This window comes from Suricata suricatta, chromosome 5 (genome assembly GCF_006229205.1).
Source record: "Suricata suricatta isolate VVHF042 chromosome 5, meerkat_22Aug2017_6uvM2_HiC, whole genome shotgun sequence".
Classification (NCBI taxonomy): domain Eukaryota; kingdom Metazoa; phylum Chordata; class Mammalia; order Carnivora; family Herpestidae; genus Suricata; species Suricata suricatta.
The window spans coordinates 67408671-67427244 of record NC_043704.1 but is presented as its reverse complement, the minus strand read 5'-3'; the positions used below and the strand labels follow the sequence as shown (position 1 = coordinate 67427244).

At 40.3% G+C, this 18574-nt stretch overlaps 1 pseudogene; it reads right to left on the bottom strand.

The window, feature by feature from the left end:
- Positions 1-12836: 12836 nt before the first annotated feature.
- Positions 12837-13133, bottom strand: LOC115291165 (annotated as a pseudogene).
- Positions 13134-18574: the final 5441 nt, after the last annotated feature.

Here is an 18574-nt window from a genome sequence, read left to right as displayed (position 1 = left end):
GGCCAGGCTGCCTGCTGTGCTGGAGCAGAAAGATCGCAGATCGATTTCCAGCCCAGCCTGGCCGTGGCGTCAGCGGGGAAGAGAGGTTGTTTTGACTTGTAATGCGTGGAGCCAAGGGAGAGGCCCTCTAATGGCCTCGGCCTCGGGGCGCCAGCCCGGGGGAGGGGTCTCAGCCTTTGCACTCTTCTGCTCCTCGAAGGCTACTCGCAGACGGCTGCCCCTGCGCGCCCGGCTGGGTTTGGGGCATCGCGTCCCCAAGGTACTAGGCTCTTCTAGGGGGTATTGATAACTTAAGACCAGAGACACACTTCTGAGCAGAATAAATACATAATCGGAATTCAGTAAACGCCAGGCGGCATCTCAGAGCATGTTGAGTCTGAATCGCCCACTTACTAAGGGGTTAACTGAGGCTCAGGGAGAGGAAGCGAGCACATGGCAGATTTTAGCCGTGCTGGGAGTAGAATGTGAACGTTCATTCTCACTTCATAGAATTTAGGTAAGGAATGGAAATCTTATTTTTAAGTGTGCAAACTTTTTTGCAAAAGTAAACCACAAGGCAAAGATCATTATTATGTCCAACTGATACAAAATTCTGAATTTGTAAAAGATATTAGAGGTCTTTTAGCTCACTCTCTTGTTTTAGTTATCAACTGCTTAGTGGTAGAGAAGAGTGTAGACACCTGTGGGTCCTCTCCAGACTGCCACAGGTGTTATTAAGTACACAAGCTCACCTTGCAGAAATGCAAATAAACCCCATAGGCACACTCCACTAGGAACATCTGCTTCTAGTATGTGTCTTGATTTTGAGGGTGGGATGGAGCTGGGAGAGAGAAGTACAGAAAGACTGGCAAAAAGTGTTTAGCAGGCTTAAAGTGTATATTTTAAATTTAAGACTATTTACAATAAAATATTTGGCATAGATTATCTTTGTAGTGTGGGATTATTACATTTTAACAATAATTTCATAAAAACAGGAGGTTTTCTACCTTGTAGACACTTTTTTGTACATAGGCAATGCTGTGTAAATCAACTGTGGTAACGCAAAGGATCTGAGAGTTAGATCAGTTACAATAAAATGCTAAATATGTGATTGAGAATTCTAGATAGAATAAATCAGTGGGTATCTGAGGGATGTATCTGAGAGGAATCGGGAATTTGAGGATGGAACAGATAGATGGGGAGGGAAGGGAGGACACCTCCTGAGCAGAGTGGGTGAAGGCAGAGGAGCAGGCGGCACAATGATAGTTCTGGTCCCTTTGTAGTCAGCTTCCCCTCTCAACCTGATAGCTCTGAGTGCAGATCCAGTTCACCCTTGCTAGGGCGAGTGTAATGGGGACAACCCTTATCTCACAGAGTTGTTCTAACAGAAAGTGTCCAGTATATCAACTCCCAACAAACAGATGCACACAGTTCCTGTCCTGTTCCCCTGAGCCTCGTCCTCTCTTCTAAGTGACCCGACCTTTAGTCCTCCCTGTCTTCAGGGTCTCAGTTCCAGCCAGAGATAGATGAGTCTGTGTAAGGAGTACACAAGAGGTGTGATCTCAATTTGAGAAGCCTAGATTCTTTCCTTTTCTGTGCACCTGGCAACACTATTTCTAGTAACAAAAATGGAACTCCAACAAGTGAAAATTGGCATGCAAAGATCTCAGAAGAATGTGCAGTTCTAAAAAACATGTAATAATACCAATTAAAGACATAGGACAATACTCAGAATATGCTATTAAATAAATTAAAAAACAAATTTACTGAACAGTATGTATAGTGGATCTAAGTAGTTTTAAAAATATGACTTCACATGGGGCACCTGGGTGGCTCAGTTGGTGAAACCAACTCTTGATTTTGGCTCAGGTCATGGTCTCACAGTCATGAGACTGAGCCCCTCATCAGTCTCTATGCTGGATGTGGGGCTTAAGATTCTCTCGCTCCTTCTCTCTGCACCCACCTCTCTCAAAAATAAATAAATAAACTTAAAAAGAATAAAGGTTCTCTCTCCCTCTGCCCTTCCACTGTACATGTAGGCACTCTCGCTCTCTCTCTCTCTCAAAAAATGAATACACTTGGAAAAGATGGAGCATTATTAACATCTCTGTGAAGTAGACAGGGAAGGGATTACTAGCGTTAGGCCCTAATCTTGAAAACAAACAACAACCACAAAAACAAGATTACCTGAGACCCAGTATCACACAGCTGGTAACTGCCAAAGCCTCAGCCGGAACCAGATTTCAGGTTCCTGACTCAGTTTTCTTCCACTCGACCATTCTAATCCGCTCCTTCCTCAGACTGCTGGCGTCCCTCATTGGTATACACATTCCAGGAAGGACTTGCTACTCATTGACCTGGCCAGAAAGTCATTTAGATGCCATTAGAAAAAGTTTTGTTTTTGTTTTTGTTTGCTTTAAGAAATGATGCAATATTGTGCTCAACAGACATCCTCTTTGCTTCCTGAATTTCTCATGGGCAAGTGGTGTGGGCAAGCTGCCAGGCACTTTATGCACACACCCTGTGTATATGCGCTATTAGAGCTGGTAGGGACTTTGGGAATTACTTAGCCAATGAGAAAACCAAGGGTCAAGACAGTGAATTGTCTTTATCCCCAGCTGGGCATGGATCTTCCTAAGGACCTCTTTCAGTCTCCATTACCTCCCTCTGTAGAATCTATTCTGAAATAATGACATTATGTTTTAGAGGCTGTCTCAGAAAAAGACCAACCCAACTTCAGTCCTAGAAGAAAGTGGCCAGCCCAGTTCTCCCTTTCTCTAGATTTCTCAGTTAATGTGCCTGGGGCAGGAATGAGGGGTCTGAATAGCTACGGATTCAGGTGTATGTGTGGAAAATGTGCTAGCTTAATGGATCTAAAAGGAAGTGAGCAGGTTTTCTGGGTGGCTCAGTTGGTTAAGTATCTGATTCTTGATTTTGGTTCGGGTCGTGATCTCAGGATCCTAAGATGGAGCCGGGTATCCAGCTCTGAGCTGAGCATGGAGCCTGCTTACGGTTCTCTCTCTCCCTCTCTCTCTGCCCCTCCTGCACTGTCTCTCTCAAATAAATAAATAAATAAATAAAATTAATTTAAAGAAATAAAGTGGGAAAAGATAGGAGTTAAATGACAAATAAGAGTGATGTGGCTATTTTATATTTGCCATAGTTGTTAAGATTCGAGTTCAGGGTTCAGTTCTCAAGGTAGCTTAATAATAACTGCAGGAACACAGCCTCTTTCATACCACCAGGTTCATTTTTCATATTCAGTGAATGAAAGAATAATGACTTCAGATTTCTCTCTGAATTCCTGTTAGATCCCCATTCTGCCCCATGTGGACCATCTCGGTGAAAATTTTCTCTGGGTAGAGATGTCCTAAAGCTCAGGTAGGGAGCGGCTAGGCTGGATCTATGACAAGAGAGACTTCAGCACCAAGATGGTAGCTGGAATAGTGAGGCTTGATGATTCTCCAAGGAAGGGAATGAGGGGGGAAAACATAAATGATAGCCTTAGGAGTACAGTTTCTTAAAGTGTTTTTGGTCAAATATGTAAACATTGTGTGAAATAAAAGTAATCATGTTTGTTAACTGTAGGACTTATCAATGCCTTTAATAGCCTACTTTGCATGGTAGAATCTCCAAGAAAAGTTGGAAATAAAGTTGAAAGGTAAGACAAATATAATTTCATTCTGTTAGTTTTATTTTTTAAAATTTATTTTGAGGGAGGAGGAAGAGAATGCACATGCTTGCATGTGAATGGGGGAGGGACAGAGAGGGAGAGAGAGAATCCCAAACAGGGACCATGCATGAGCGAGGAGTCTGATACGGAACTCAAATTCATGAACTCTGAGATGGTGACCTGTGCCAAAATCAAGAGTCAGATACTTAATTGACTGAGCCACCCAGGTGCCCCTCACTCTGTTAATTTTCTCATTCTTATTTTTTTCTCTTCTCCTGGATCTCAAGTTCATGGTGCTGTAAATTCTTAATTTTCTATGATTTATTTATTTGTATTTAGCTGTGATCATCAGGGATACTGATGATGACTAACAGGGATGCTGCTCTGTATTTCCCTTGAAAATTTCAGACTGTATCACACTGGATTCCCAATAGTTGAAAATAATCAGTACTATCTTACACTTCCCTGGGTGAGGCTTATTGTCATAAGTTGCCAATCTTTCTATGCGTTGCTGGGTGGCATTAGCCCTGGCTGGGGATTGAGACTGGAAGCAGAGCAAGAAGGAGTAGTCAGGTGCAAACAAGCTCTGGGAGGAGGCACATTGCTGCTGCTTGTGAATGATACCAGAAGGGACCATCCTTCTCTTGTCTGCCTTGAGGTCAGATATCTCTTCTATTTCTCCTTTTAATAAAAACATCTTCATTGAAGCATAACTTACATATAATAAAGTTCACAAATCATAAAACTACAACCTGATGAATTCTTACAAATGTACAATATCCATATAAAGGCCCCCCAGGTCAAGACATAGATTATTCCCAGCTCACCAGAAGACTCCCTCATGCCTTCTCCAAATTACACCCCCAACTTTGATTCTTATTTCTATCACTCTAGCTTAGTTTTGCTTGTTCTTTAACTTCAGAGCAAGCATGGAGACGCGTGTTGCCCTGAAGGTTAGTGCACTGTGACGCAGCTGTTACTCAGTTGCCCAGCTGATACACGTGTGTATATTCATATGTACATGCAGATACAGCAGTATGGCAACACCAATCTGAGATTTGTGATGGAATTCTGAATCTTTTGCCTTATGTGCACAAGGTTGTTGAGCTGGCAGAGAAACAGAGAATGGGATCGGGAAGGCAAGCATGTTCCTAGTGAGGCTGCCAAAAGCCTCACACTCTAGATCAAATCAAGTCCGTAAGGCAGGAACTCCTCTTGTTTAAATCACAAGAAGCTAAACAACATGGAGATTGTAGTATTCGGTATTTTACAACAGATCTCAGATGTCTGAATTATCCACTAAATGTGTCATCAAACTGGTGTCATAGGTGGTACATCTTCATGCCTCTAACCTTTAACTGGTGGCTTTGCCATTCTAACCTTCATGGGCCCAACCCTAGCCCAGGTTTTGAACTAGTTCCCACTTGTGGCTCTAGGAAGGCACTGCTTGTACAGACCTAGCTCAATTCCCCCTTCATTTTGATCTGCTATGACTTTGGTGAACCTTAGTCTTGGTGATCCCTGATCCCAGTTCCCCTGGTGTCAGTTGTGGTCTCTGATCCCTGATCCAGGGTGGGTGTCCCTAATACCAACACCCTGCTCTTCTGGAGCTTGGACGACTGCAGCCTATGCTTGTCTGGGCTCAGGAGTTGAATTGTAGATCCTGTTTCTAGAGGTGGGTTACATCATGCTGACAACTTCTGCAGCTGAATCAAGCCACCACCACTTTTGGGCCATTTGGATCTTAAATGAAGCTAGTTGGATTTATCTATAAAATGCATCTGTCCACTTCCTATCTGTCTACTTCTCCTTGGTTCACATCCCCAGTCCAAGCCATAATTTTCTTTATTTCTAAGTCTATTTTTTTTATTTTGAGGTGGGGGGCAGAGAGAGAAGGAGAGAGATCACCCCAGGCAGGCTCCACACTGTCAGCACAGAACCCAACATGGGGCTTGATCCCACACACTGTGAGATCATGACCTGAGCTGAAATCAAGAGTCAGATGCTTAACTGACTGAGCCACCCAGATGCCCCCACCCCCCAAGTCATCATTTTCTATACCTGAATGACAGTATCCTATCTGGTCTCTCTGTTTTCACTCTTACTCTAAAATAGTCATCTTTTCCCCATTTTTCATATAGCAGTTAATCTTTCAAACACTCAAAGTGATCTGCTTCTTCCTCCCCATTTTGAATGACTCTCCCTCTGTTTATAATTTTTAATCACCCTAGTTTCTTACCTGTTCCTGCAGCACATCAAACTCTTTGGCATTGGTGTTACCTCTCCCTGGAATGCTTTTCTCCTGGCTGCCTCCTTCTCATCCTCTGGTCTGACCTTAAATGTCACTTCCACAGGTAAGTCTTTCCTGACTACCCTATCAAAAGTTGTCCTCACCCCATTTATCTAGTATCCCTGTGTGGTTTTTCTTCATAGCACTTTTATCTATAATCACACACTCTGCAACATGTAATCGTAATTTGCAAATGCAAACATGGATTGTTTATCTTTGATTCTTATCAATTCTCTAGCTCCAAATCTAGATTGTAACTCCTTGAAGGTAGGGACCTTTCTCTCTTGTTCACAGCTGGATCCTCAGTAATTGGCACAGTGTCTAAAAATTTAGTGGGGACTCAGTAAGTATTTATGATGAATGAATGAGTAGATTATTCTTACCCCCCTTTCCTACTTTCTACATTCAGTTCATCATGAGATCCTATAGATTTTGCTTTCAATTAACTCTTTATCTTTCCCACTTCTTTCCAAATCCACCACTACCACTCTAGCTCAAGCTGCCATCAACCCTCAACTGGCTTGCTGTAATGGCTTCTCACATTGCACTCATGCCTTCAATTGGGCTCCCCTCCAATCCATTCCTCTCCTTGCAGTGGGAGTGATCTTTGAATACAGAAATCTAGACATTTCATGTTCTTGCTTAAATCACTTCATTGGCTTCCTTTGCTGTGAAGGTCAAGGCCACAATTCTTATAGTGGTCTGCAGGGTCCTACTTGGTTTAGTTCCCTCCAGCTCCCAATCTCATTTTCTGCTTCTACAACATTTATTCTCATTATTCCAGATGTGACTATTTTCTGTTTCTTCCAGCCTCAAGGCCTTTGCGTCTGTTTCTCCACTGCAAATGCTCCTCCTCATTCTTTGCTACATTAGTCTTGTTCATTATTTGGATCTCAACTCACAGGTCTTGTACTAAAAAAAATCCTTGAATCCTCCTTGCCCACTCCCCATTCATCCACACAAGACTGGGTCCACTCAGCTACATAGAATTATACTTCCCCATCATTGTACTTAAATCAAGTTCTTATAGAACACTTACTTCCAGAATTATTTGCTTTCTCCTTGTTACCTTCATAGTAAGCTCCATAGACATAGGGTTATATCTGTTTGGCTCACTGTTATATCTCCAGTGAATGGCACGATGCCTTATATATAGTAAATACTCAACAAATATATGTTGAATGAATGAATATAAATTAAAAAACAGAATTCCAAATGGTGAAACTAAATCTATAAATTATATATGAGTAACATTAGCTCATTATTGATGAGGCACTCTTTCATGTGCTAGAAGTTGCTGATAGTATACACATTGACATCTTTATAACTTACAGAGTCTATAAATTTCAATCTTTGTATTAATAATAACAAAAATACTAGCTAACATTTATTGAGCACTTTTTATGTACCAGGATATACTAGTGCCTGAAATTTAGTCCTCCCAGCCCTATTGGGATGGGACACTTATTATTCCCATTTTTTGTAGATGAGGTAACTATAGTTTTTAAATGTTCTGGCCCTTTTTAATGCATCATGGGAGCTCCTAAATGTTCCCTTATTTTGTGAAAGACAATGTCAAAAAAACTTTCAGGTAAATAATAAATTGACCAGATCCTTTTAACATTCCAAAACAGACCCCCCAAACTGAGATCATTTACTACCTCCTTCCCCTAGGCTACTGAAAGGGAGAGATGCCAATGGTGGCGATTCAAACCATGTCCCCCCCATTCCCTTGCCCACACTCAGGTACTGGAAAAATCAGGTAAAATGATCATGAGGTAAGGGCAAGGCATGGATAAACCTACAGCCCAAAGAAACTAGAAGGGGAGAGAATAGTCCTACCCACTTATGCTTTGATGATGTGGCTGTCCATGGAGTGACTATGTCTACCGAGGTGTGCCCATCAATAAACAAGATTAATTTGACAAACATACTTAAATAATAGTGCACTACATTTGTATAGGGCTTGACAGGTTGCAAAAGTGCTTTCATGTCCATGACCTAGTTTGACTTTCGTAACAGCTCATGAAAAGTGGACATTATGAACATCCCATTAAGATGAGCAAACAGACGCTTCTCAAGGGTGAGGACCTGATGGAGGCCCACAGCTCTCAAGGGATACAGTCCTGGCACAGTTCCGGAGGTTAATGGTTCCCAAGGCTTCTGCCATCCCATGCACACATCCTTCAGATGTGCCCTCAAGGGCAGCTCTTGTTGGAGTTCAGAGCACTTCTGACATGGGTGCCTCTCACAGAGCCAATTTCTGAGCTGTCCAAGAAAACCAATTACACCTGACTTGGCACCAAAATCTTGTCACTCAGCTTAATCATTACCTTATTTACCAGACTTAGGTGGCTCTTAGCAATTTTGACCTATTTCCAAAAATCAAATCCTTCCTCAAACACGGAAACTTTGTCAAAATTGATGATATTCAAAAGAATGGCATATATAGAGAAATGCCTGGATTATCCACCAAATATTAATGAAGGACTTTTAGGTGTTTAGAAACCTTTTAATTTTTGTTCTTTTCTGCATTACTTGAAATATCTATAATAAGCGACGTTTAACCTTAATATTTATTTATTTTTAATGTTTATTTATTCGTCTTTGAGAGAAAGAGAGAGAGACAGTATACGTGCATGAGTGGGTGAGGGACAGAGAGAGAGAAGAAGACAAAGCATCTCAAGCAGGCTTTGCACCGTCAGCATAAGCCTGATGCCGGGCTCAAACTCATGAACTGTGAGATCATGACCTGAGCTGAAATCAAGAGTCAGATGCTCAAATGACTGAGCCCCTCAGTACCCCCAGCCATGTTTTGCTTTAATTAAAAACAACAGGAACAGATTTCTTAAAGAAAAGTGTTGGAAGAAAATATTGCAAAATATTAACAGTAGATAATTTTGACTTGTAGACATCAGTGATTGTCACTTGTGTGGGTAAGTGTTTTCCTGCACCCAACTCCCCAACAATCTTTTGAGCAACAAAAGTGTCACACAGTAAGTGGAAAGCCTTAAGGAGACATCTATAGCCCATCTGTCCAGCTGTGCCCTTGGTTCACTGATGGAGGCAGAAGGCTGCAATCACAGCATGGCTCAGCTTTCTCTTATGTGTGCGCAAAGACTCTTTATCCATCTATTATTCAGGGTAGTGAGGCAGCCATATTTTGGAGAATAGCCAAGGCAAGGATAAAACTACTGCTTCTGTTCTTCTACCCTCCCCCCTAGTGGTCCAGAAAACTCTGGTTTATGTCCTTCCAGTTCCACAGATTAGCCTTTTGGTGATGCATTCCACACTCTTGAGGTTAATAAATGACTCTAAAGAAAAAAGCGTGTCATTTATCATGGGCTTTTGTGTGACCCTTAGTCCAGTCAATGAAAAAATACTGCGCTATGGGTGCTTTCAAACAAGGCATTGGTTGCACTGCCCCACTGCCATGTGTCCAGTTAGGGGACATGTTCTTTTCCTTGTTACTTTCATTCCAGGGACTCCTTAGCAGCCAAGAGAGATTTTATTTGGCTGATCTCTCGCCATTAGAATCTAGATTGCAAAGCATTTCTGTATAATCTAAGTACAAAGTGAATGACAACTGAATTTACCTGAATGGTATTGTATCTTTGCCTGTGGGGTTAGAGTTGGGACTCAGATATGTTCTGCATGTGTCATTAGGTGATCTTGATGTTCCCAGTCCACTTCCACCCCTCTTGCCTAGTCCACATCTCCTTGGGGCTTTTGAACATTCTGAACTAAGAGAGAACAGTAAAGTTGTGTCTGCATCTTCTTGTCTGAGCCATAGAAGTGAGAGATTGGAGAACTTGGTTCTCTTCCAGCTCTGAAGCTGCCTGTCCATACCCCCTTTTAAGATACCATAAAGCTACTGTAGATGTTCTGGAGAAAGAAAGTTTTTTTTTTTCTAGAGGCCAGCACAAATTGCAGACTTTAATGAACAAATGGATATTCTCCATTAAAGACACTCTAAAGAATCTTCAAGTGGATACTGTAGGTAGAAAAAAAGAGCATAGTCATAAAGTAGAATCAACAAACCTAAAAGAGCAAATGAAAGAATCTGGCAAACAAAAGATCAGAAGGACAAAGGGATAAGGAAATAGTATACAACAACAACAAAAATGCAGGTACCTTGACCTTGAAAAGGTCACTTTGGACTTTTCAAGAAAAAAGGATAACATAGGGTCAAGTGTTGAGGAGCTAAATGTGGGTACATAGTGCACTGATATAGGCCCAGGGTAATTGGCAGAATTTGGTCAAGTGGAACAAGCACATGGAAGAAACAAGAAAGATATCTTCATGTGGCAGGGCTTGTACCTCTTAGAAACCACAGCTGAAATAGTCAAGAACCAGCTTGTGCAAGTCGTCTTAAATTATCTTTGCCTTCTCTTTGCTATGGTTCTCAAATTGGCAGATAAAAATGAATGTTGATTTGAGTCATTTAGACAGGTGTTTTTGCTACTGGCTTAACAATTATACCCAAATAGTAGGAAAAAAGATAGAGAGATGTCTGTCATACCTGTAGGGAACATATGGGCCACAGGGTCAGGCAACTGCTGAAGCAGTGGTTTGCTAACAAGGACCAGGAGGACCAAAAGCCTTATCATACCCAGCCTTGGCCTCGGCTTCTTATGTTGCGTGATGTCCAGGTATATATACTTCAGTCTTAGAGAAGGAGATCCAGACAAACTGGCTTATGTCCAGAGAAGGCAGACAGGACAATGCAAACTTGAAAATGAAGCCATGAGGAGGAAACAGTTGTGGGAACAAACTCTGATAGTTTGTCAGGAGAAAAGAACTCTTACTTGGGACACGATTGGAGTCCTTAGGATGCTGAAAGAGGTCTTAGGTTTTTTTCTCAGTGGGACCAAGAATAGGACTGGACAGACAGGCAGAAATTCCATTGAAACAGACTTTCATGTGATGTAAGAAAAATTTTTCTATCAAAACTGAACAGCAAGGTACTAGGTTTTCAATAGCATGAGAAAAGTTTCCAGTTAAAACAATTAAGACTACGCAACAATGGAAATATAGGCCTCCCAAAGTGAGGGTGTAAAAGTATTTAGAAAGAGGCTGGATGACCAGGTGTGATAGAAGTGGAGGGCTGTAGGTGAGTGTGGACAGGTGATCTGCATGTCCCACTGGATGAATCTACAATGCTAAGAACTATCTTGAATGTATACTGTATCTTTCTTTCTTAGAACTTAAAGTACTTTTACTTCTAGGCTCATAAGAGTAGTGAATCACAGAATAATGAAGCAATTTGCTTAAAAATTGTTTGTAGCTAATTTGGGATTAAACCCTCCTTAGGGATATAATTCCCAATGTTTCATATACACATATACATATGTAGCTATTTGAGTTTAACTAGAGGCAACATGCTACATATATCCAAGGCTTTTCAGATTTTATAAGGTAAATATAGATGCTGATTTATATGTTTTAATATGCCAATAAATTGAATCAACCAGTCCTAATGAAAAATATGTAAAATAAATAAGTGAATGCAGTTGCCTAGGTTGACTTTTGGCTAATCACTCTTGCTGTATGGGCCCAGCAAGTGAGGACCACCTCTGCGGTTCCTTCCAGCTCTGCTATGTTATACACTAACTATCAAAGCCAGAGACAGCTTTAAGACATGATGTCCCAGAGAGCCAGCTAGCCCTTGACAGGAAGTTGGCTGGCAGCAGGTATGGAAAGGAATGGAGAACTTGCACTCTTACTATTATTTATAAGCTGCTGATTCACACCATAGATGAGTAAAAACCCAGTATCAGAAGCATCCTATGATTCCAGTACTATGTGCAGAGTTAGTCTTTGGCTCTCCCTGGCACCTCTGGTATTCCCTTCCCTCCAGTGGGGCAATGGAGCCAACTCCTTTTTTAACGTTCCAACCCTGCCACTTCCACTGGCTCTGAGTCCAAGTAAAAGTGTCCCTGGCAGGGACTGCAGCTCCCGAAGTGATGAACATGACTTTAAGGCATGTTCTCTTATAGTACCTTCCCTTTTCTTATCTACTTTAAGAATAAATCCAGTTTATCTGCTTAATAGGTAACTTGCATTAAGTCTGTTACTTCCTGGGGCATGGGTTTCTGATTTACCCAGCACTTACTGTCTTACTTGGCAGAGGCCTATATCTATGTGGAACAGATATTAGCAAGGAATTGTCACTTAAATGGGCATCCTGTCACTGCCCCTCCTAAAAACTATGCAGGTCTCACTATCATCCTTCCCCATGTCCTTTGCAGATGCAGATTGAATAATCAACCCCACCTGACTTATTTGCTTGTTTGTGGTCTCCCTTCATATGTTCCCATGAGTTCCTCTCATTGTTCTGTCCCAAATCTCTCATTTCCTCCTGTGTTTCCCTCTTCTTTCATTTCTCCCATGTTTGGAGTGGCCATCTGTCATCCTCCAGGGGTGACACTCATGGTTGCAGTCTCTCTCCTTCCTTCTCACTTTTTTTTAAGGTTTATTTATTTTTTGAGAGAGAGACAGAACACGAGCAGGGCAGGGGCAGAAAGAGAGGGAGACACAGAATCTGAAACAGGCTCCAGGCTCTGAGCTGTCAGCACAGAGCCTGACATGGGGCTTGAACTCACAAACCATGAGATCATGACCTGAGCCACCCAGGCACCCATCAGGCACTTTATTAATTTTGTATACTTGTCTCTGGATTGTCACTGTTGGGATGTTTTAAGGAGCTAGTATTAGGGCAGTGTTTTTCTTTCTTCTTTTTTCCTTCCTTTTTTTCTTTTTCCTCTCTTCCTTTCTTCCTCCCTCCCTTTCTTCCTCTCTCTCTCTCTCTCTCTCTCTCTCTCTCTCTCTCTCTCTCCTTCCCCCCCCTCTCTTTCTCTCTCTCTTTCACGAGAACATTTATCTTGTGACTAATCATTGAACTCCTTCAGATGAACTGGATGGTGCAACAGCTGCCTCTTGGGTTTAGGTGTTGTTCCTTCACAGAATCCATGCCTGGATCTGCAGTGCACAATTTTTAGGTGCCTTATTTGACCAGTCCCAGTGTATTTTGTCTTTTAGCTTTGGCACTCCAGTTATAATTTCTCTTCTGCTTGGCAGGATAGCCACATTTGCCACAGGTCAACTTCTGAAGGTGGAAGAGCCACAGCAGTGGCACAACGTGTGCATCTTATTGCGACACTTTTCAAATGATGACATCCTCTTCATCATCTTGTTTCCATGGTAGAGACCAAAAAGAAGACTGTTTTTCAATGTGTGGTTCTGGAACCTGCAGTATCAGCATCACCTGGGAACTTCTTAGAAACGTAAATATTCTCAGGGTACCTGGATGGCTCAGTTGGTTAAGTGTCTGACTTCAGCTCAGGTCATGATCTCACGTTCATGTGTTTGAGCCCCACATTGGGCTCTGTGCTGACAGCTCAGAGTCTGGAGCCTGCTTCGGACTCTGTGTCTCCCTGTCCCTCTTCCCCTCTGTTCGAAGTCTGTCTCTCTGTCTGTCTGTCTCTCAAAAATAAATAAAAAAAGAAATGCAATTATCAGTCCCCATCCCAGGGATGCTAAGTCATAAACTCTGGGTTAGGGCCCACTAAAGTGCCTGATACCCACTCACTGCATTAGGAGGTATTTTGGCTGGGACTCAGAACTGTGCAAATCCTGTCTTCAAGATTTCAGAGGAAAATGTATGTACAGAGAATATTAGCGGGGGCTTTGGCCCCAAACCGCAATGTCAAATTCTAGTGGGCCACATAGAAAATCCTTCTTCTCTACTACATTAGCCTAAATCATCTAGATCTAAGGCATATGATTTTGCCTCTTGCTCCAAGGCTAAACTTGAGTTGAGCTCTTCCCAATCAAGCATGAGAAAAGTGTGCTCCAAAATGTAAGGCAATCCAGTGCTAGAGGTGCCAAACACTATACGTAATGATGAAATGTTAAAAGCCCTCCTTTCAAAATCAGGAATAAGACAAGGATGCCTCAGCTCCTTTCTCTTTCACATGTTCCCAGAGGTTTTAGACAATTTAGTAATATAATAGGAAGGTATCAAAAGTATAAAGTTTAGACAAGAAAAATAAAATTGTCATTAGTTATAGACAACATGATAATTTTAGAATCTACATACAAAGAATTAGAATTAACAAGAGAATTTAGCAAAGTTGCCAGGTACATAGTAGGTAAAAGTCAACTGTATTTCTATTAATTGCCAATAACAGAAATATATACTTTGTAAATAGATACTATTTATAATATAAAAATGTAAGTTTCTCAAGAAGAAAATGAACTAAAGACGTACAAGATTTCTTTTTGGAGCAAATTTCACATTGCTGAAAAACACTGAAGAAAATCTAAATTAATTGAGATCTCTGTTTACTGAAGACTCAATATTGTTATCATGCCAATTCTTCCCAAATTGATCTATAGAAACACTACAATTCTAATAAAAATCTCAACAGATATGTGTATGTATACACTTGCCATCAGTTGTGTGTGTGTGTGTGCACACACCTTGACAAATTGCTTCTATAATTTATATGGATGAACAAAAGCCTAGAATATTCAATATTTCTGAAGAAGAAGAAAATGGAAGGGAGGCTTACCCTATCAGCTGCCAAAACAATATTATGCTGGAATAATCGAGACAGTTGATAATGGCAGGGAAGACAAACAGTATAGAGCAGAGAACACAGAAAGCGACTCATGAACACACAGACCTTTGGTGATTGAGATGATGTTGTATCGGCGGGAGAAAGAGTGGACTGTGCCGAAATGGTATTGAGACAGCTGGTTAACCACGTGGGGAAAGTGAATTTGGATCTCTACTCGGGTCATAAACAAAATCAGCTGCAGTGGCCTGAAGATTTAAAGGTGATAGGCAAAGGACTGGAGGCAGCAGAGTCCCACACCCTCGCCTCTAACCCCACCCCGACCCATACCCCCACTTCACCTGCTGCTACTTAATTCCACTCACTCCAGGTTTCCAGGTAGGCAGATGTACTGTTGAATGTCAACCAGAGTTGTGGAGTCTTTTGAAACAAAAACAAATCCATCGTGTTGCCATCATGTTGCAGCTCAATACAATGTGAATTCACTTTAAGAAAAAGTGTTCTTCTCTGCGATTTTTAAGACGAGATTTCCATTAATAAGGCATTCTATTTTTCATTATTCAAAGTTTATTGTTAACACAAAAAATTTAGAAGAAAATATAGAACACCTTATAACCCCAAGTATGGAAAAATTTCTTAAACAAGTTTTAAAAAGCACATATAATAAGAGATGACAAATTCAATTACAGTAAACTAAGAACTGTTAATAAAAATATCCTAAAAAAAGATCCTAAAAGGGAAAAGACAGGTGGCAAACAGGAAGGGGATAGTTGTAGCAATGTAACTGAAAAAGGAGTAGTATCCAGAATATACAGCATTCCTATTGAAAGAAAAATAGAACCCTCCCAATGGAAAAGCAATGTGTAAAAGACACGAACAGGCATTGCAGAGAACTATGAATAGACAAAGAGGCACATACACATTGGTAATCAAATTAAAACCACAAAAATTTGGCAACAACTCAATTGTTGGCAAGGATGTAGATAAATGAGAACTGTCATACACTAATGATGGAGGTTTCAATTGGTAAAATCACTTTGGAGATTCATGTCACATTGTCTAGTAAACATGAAGATGTGCATACTCTAAGCCTAGCACTTTCACCCCTAGGTAAAATGCCCTAGAGACTCTTGCTATGCCAAGGAGTCATGTACAAATTCTGGTCTGCAACCCAGTTTTTTTCATTAAATAATATGTATTTACTTCCATAAATATGTAATAATCATATTTAATGACTTAATAGTGATTAATGGTATATCTGAGTCAAAATTTACATAACCAATCATCTACTGCCGTATTTAAGATATTTCTTATTTTTTTACTATTACAAACAATATTTCACTAACATATTTTCAAATACCTCTTTAACATTTGTCCGATTATATTATTATTATTATTATTATTATTATTATTATTATTATTCCTAGAGATGGAAATAATGTGTCATGAGCTTTTTTGTTTTTTAGTTAAGGATAATTTGCTCTTTTCAAAGATCACTTTTTTTTAAAAAAACAATATATCCATTTTTTAAATGCAAGGCATTCTAACTGATGTTTCATTTTAGTAAGTCATTTTTTAAGGTTAAACTATTCCTTATACAATTGATTATGCTCTAAAGAAAAAGCATGAATTAGAAAGCCCCACACTCTCTTCAAGGAGCCTGAGTGATGGAACTTGTTTTCAAATATCTGAAAAAACACTTCAGAGAAGGTCCAAATCAAAGGCTGAAATGATTAGACTAAGGATTACCAGCTAAGTGAAAAGTATAAATAGAAGAGAGACAGATAGGTGGACTCTCTAGAAGCAGAAATGGGGACTTGAAAGGGGTCAATGAAGGAAGCCAGCAGAGAGATGATCAAAGTGATGAGAGCAAAAGAAAAAGCTGAGGAATAATGGGAGGAGGCACTTTCCAAAGACACCTTGAGACCTGAAAGAAGGGGAGGCAATGTGGTGAGTTGTGGGAGATGGATATGAGTCAGCTGCACGAGGCAGCTGGGAGGTGATCAGGTCAAGAAACCAAAGTGCACTGAGTCGGAGAAAAAGCTCATGAAAACCTGCATTAAAGAAACCAGAAGATGGAACTCAAATATAAAATAAAAATAAAAAATATAAAAAGGAAGCACTGGCAAATATGAGCAGCAGTCATAGATCTTATAATTTTTAAAAAGTGTGACATTTCCTTCACAGTGTGAGTGAAGGGTAAGGAAAGGTGGGCGCTACTCTAGAGGAAAAATAAGGGCTGTCAGGGTTCACATAACTAGGTAGCAGAGGGAGGAGAGGACGGTTAGTTAGTTTAGAATAGGAAAAGGATTTGGATCAAGCAAGCTATGAATTTGCTACCTGAACCACAGGGTATGAAATACCAGACAAGAGCTTAGTTTCATGCAGACATTTCCAACACATATGATCAGCTCCCCAGCTTAGCCCTGCAGGTGAGTAGGCAAAAAGAACAATCAAAGAAGTCTTTAGCATAACAACACTAACAGAGGGAATTTCCACCCAAGGTGGAGTGCTGAAGATTCTACATCTTGAAAAAAACACACAGACATTTTTCCAATTAAGGAAGCAAAATGTCTTAAGAAGCTTCAATGTCAATTTAAAAGGTGCACAATAAAACAATAAAAGAAGGTAAAAACTAGTCTTAATTCTATCCCCTTAATCTCACAACTCTTTGGATTTTTTATATTTACTACATATAATAGTAGCACATAGCTGTGTCTCTTGCTCTGTATCACTTCTCTTTGAATCTATTTTGTAGTACCTATTTTTACAAAAATGGGTGTAATCTGAAACCTATAGTAGTTACTATATTCTAAACACATCTCTATGCCACTGAATATTCTTTTTCCAAATAATTTATGACTACTTGGTACTTCATTACCTCTATGTATCACATTTATTTCCCTCTGTTGGACATGGAACCTATATCAATTTTTCATATTATGAACACTGTCTCCCTGAACTCCCTTAGGGTTAAATCTTTTGCACTTATTAATGATTATTTCCTTAGCATAAATTCAGGCATGGGAATTGTTAGGTTAAAGGATATGAGCATTTTAAAAGCTTATGTGTTGCCAAATTCCCTTCCAATATGGGTATTTCCATTTATACCATCATGGCAGTATGTGAGAGAGATTTTGGCAAAATCATCATATTTTGTGAAGAATAGAACAAAGCTCCCAGAGAGGAAATTTTAACTATGGGCTTTGGAATTATGTGACATTCATTATTTGAATCTAGGCTGTTCCACTTACTTACTGGCCATGAGACCTCAGGCAAGTCACTTACCTCACTAAACCTCAGTTTCTCCATTGTATTGGGATAATACCTAACTAAAGGTTTTGATAGGATTAAACAAAGCAAGATATAAAAAATGCTTAGCATAATACATTATAAACACGTATATTACTTAGATATGTTATATAAGTAAGTGTTATTCCTTAGAATATTTTTTCTTAGGGTTTCACATTGGAAGCTATCAAGAATGCACATGGAATCAAGGCACCAAAGAGAAGGAATTCAGACTATAGGAGGTACTGAGGGAAAGCATCAGGGCCACCACAAAAGTGGCTCATAAATGTGGGTCAGAAAAAAGCTTTTGAAAAAAGAAAACTAATTGAATCTAACATAATGTACTAGTGGTGTCATTTTAGCGATGTAGCTACAAGAGGCTATAACACCAACCCAACCTACACTTTCCTACTAATGGACAGGGAGGAAATGAAAGTACCATGGGAAATCTCACTCTTTGGCTATGAGGCCCAGCTGCTCTGCAGACCTCTTACAAGGAGATAATGAAAAGTTTTGGGAAAGTTACGAAAGGACGATTTTAAGCCCTGAGATACATAAGCTGTTAAGCAGTAACAGGAAGTATGACCTCAAAAAGAAGGAGGAAGGCAGGAATGAAGGAGGGAGGGAAGAAGGGGAGAAGGGAAGGGAGAAAATAACCAACGTGTACAGACCAAGTGGATGGGCCCCACCATACACCATACTGGTCCTAATAGATTTCAAGGGGGGGAAATAGGTCCACGGATGTATAAATTGAGAACT